The following is a 3,265-nucleotide window of genomic DNA, read 5'->3' on the forward strand; positions in this document are numbered from 1 at the left end:
CTTCAACTTTGGCCTCTAGGAATCCCCGGAAAGAAAGCATGAAGACATTGAGAAGCTCAAAGGAGAAAAACATCCCAAAACTAGGAAGAAACATGAAGAGAAAACCAGAAAAAGCAAGCAGCAGACACCAAAAGCGGTGCCTCACAGAAATCAAATATTGACATTATGAGTGACTAAATAACAAATTTTATATGGTTAATGAAACTTAAAAGAAAAGCTTGTAAATATTAGCATGGAACAAGAAACAGTGAGGAAAATCCAAGCAGATCTGAAATGGAACCAAACAGAACTTTGAGAAATGAAAAATAAAATGATTACTTCTTAAATGAGGGGTGTAAACAGCTGCTTAGACTCAATAGAAAAGAGAATCACTGAACTGGAAGATGGATTTAAACACATTTTTCAAGATATAGGCCAGAAAGAGACAAAAATTATGAAAGAAATGTTAAGAGTTTTATGATTCCTAATGAAAGTTCATGAAGAAAATAATAGAGCAAGGAGAGGACAATTTCCAAAGAGGTAACAGCTGAGAATTTTGTTAAAGATGGCAGTGCTCAGATACAGGAAGCCAAGTGCATCCCAAGCAAGATAAATAAATCAACATGTAGAATTATGACTGTAAAAATGCAGAACTCCAAAGGCAAGGGAAACTTTAAAAATAGAGAAGAAATATCATCTGTAAAATATGCTTTTCAACAGCAGTAAAAACAAACAAAACCCCCAAAGATAGTTGATCATATCATCAGTGTGCTGATATAACTTCAAATCAAGAATTATATCCACAGTGAAATACCTAAGAATGAGTGTAAGATATAGATATTTTTCAGTCAAGCAAAAACTGAGAGACTTTTAACACTGACAGACCTACACTAAAGAAAATTATAAAGGATGTACTTCAGAAAGAAGAAAATAATCAGCAAATATATAGGTAAATATGTGGGTAAATCTAAATAAATTTGTTTATATTAACAATAATATCTAGTCTGCAGGGGGAAAGTGATTAAGCTGGAATGGGATCCCAAAACTAGAAAAGGATAAGATTAAAAGATTTCTGGGCACCTGGGTGTCTCAGTCAGTTAAGCGTCTGCCTTTGGCTCAGGTCATGATCCCCAAGTTCTGGGATCAAGTCCCACATGGGGCTTCTTCTCCCTCTCCCTCTGCCCCTGTTTGTGCTCTCTCTCATTCACTCTCTCTGTGTCAAATAAATAAATAAAGTCTTAAAAAGAAAAGAAAAGATTTCTAAGGTTCTCATATTGTTCAAGAGGTGGAAATATAATGATTAACTGTGTTAAGTGAAAATATTAAAATAGCTAGGTAACACTAAAAAAATAAACATTCAAAAAATATAACTTCCAAACAAGAATGGGAGGAAAATGTACTAAGGGGGAAAATCCTCAACTGATACAAAAGAAACAAAAAGGAAAGTAGTGAAAAATAGAAATACAAAACACCAAAAATATGGTAGTAATAAATCCAAGTATATCAGTATGTACAATAATATAAATGTACTAAAGACTCCAGTTAAATGACAAAGATTATCAAATTGAAAAAAAAAGTTATATACTATTTAGAAAAGACTTAAAATATAAATACAAGAAAGGTTGAAAGTCAAAGAAGCAACCTAGTATGCCTAAATTAATATCAAAGAAAATAGACCACAGCCAAAACATTACTAGAAATGAAATTAATTGCTACTGAATTCACCAGAAGATATACCAATTCCAAACTCATATCCCATATGCACCAACAATCATATACTTTTCTTGAATATCAGGGAAAATGCAAAGTTACCGCCACCACAATTATTCAATATTGTATTTGTGGTCCTAAACTATGTAAGTATGATGAGAATAGAAACTAAATTACAGATTTAAGGATGAAAAAAGAAAGATTAAAAAAAAAGCTGTCATATGTGCACATGATATTATTGGCCACATAGAGAACTCAAAAGAAACTATAGGTAAATTATTAGAATTCATTAGAGAGTTTTTCCAATCACTATAGATTTCTATAGAGCAAAAACAATCAATAAGAAAATATAATTTCAAGACAATGCCATTATAAGAGCGAAAATATATAATAAATCTATGCATAAATCTAATCAAAGTTGTGTACCTCATTTACAGAAAAAACTGTACCTTATTTTTTTATGATTTTTAATTTATTCATTTGAGAAAGAGAGAGAAAGCTCACACAAGAGCAGGGGTGGGGGATGAGGAGAGGCAGAGGGAGCCCCCTTCAGAGCTTGATCCCAGGACCTACAACTGAAGCTGAAGGCAGATGCTTAACCATCTGAGCCACCCTGGTGCCCCAAATTATACCTTATTGAAAAAAAATTAAAGAAGATTTAAGTAAATGGAGAAATATCAGGTCGTTAGTAGGAAATTTCAATAGCACAAAGATGTCAATTCTCCCCATGTTGACTAAATCCAATTCCAATGAAAAAACCCAGCAATATTTTTTATGGAGCCTGACAAACTAATTCTAAAATTGAAATGAAAGAGGAAAGGGTCCAAAATTGTCAAGACTTGGGGCGCCTGGGTGGCTCAGTGGGTTAAGCCACTGCCTTCGGCTCAGGTCATGATCCCAGGTCCTGGGTTCGAGCCCCACATCGGGCTTTCTGCTCAGCAGGGAGCCTGCTTCCTCCTCTCTCTCTGCCTGCCTCTCTGCTTACTTGTGATTTCTCTCTGTCAAATAAATAAATAAAATCTTAAAAAAAAAAATTGTCAAGACTCCCTAAGGAAAAGATAGAAGGTAAGGAGAATTGTCCTTCCAGATATCAAAATTTAGTATGTAAGCTGTAGTAAAAAAATGGGATACTGTTAGAAGACTAACCAAAGGGGCCAAAGCAATATGATAGAGAACATGGAAACAAATCAGTGCATATATAGAGACTTATTTCTATAATGTAATGGGCACTAGAGATAGAAGATTCAGTCAATGATACTAGGAAAATGTATTAAACAACTTGGAAAAAACTGAATTGGAACCCTACCTCACACCATACACAAAAATCAATTCCAATTGGATTAAAGACTTAGACATAGAGGGCAAAATTATAAAACTTCTAGAAAACAATTTAGGGGAATATCATTACAACCTCATAATAGGAAAAGCTTTCTAAAACAAGAATCACCAACTTATGAAGGGAAATACTGATAAATTCTACCACATAAAATTAAAACTTTGGTTCATCAAAGATATTAAAAGAAATTGAAGGGGCGCCTTGGTGGCTCAGTGGGTTAAAGCCTCTGCCTTCAGCTGA

Source organism: Lutra lutra, chromosome 6 (assembly GCF_902655055.1).
Source record: "Lutra lutra chromosome 6, mLutLut1.2, whole genome shotgun sequence".
Classification (NCBI taxonomy): domain Eukaryota; kingdom Metazoa; phylum Chordata; class Mammalia; order Carnivora; family Mustelidae; genus Lutra; species Lutra lutra.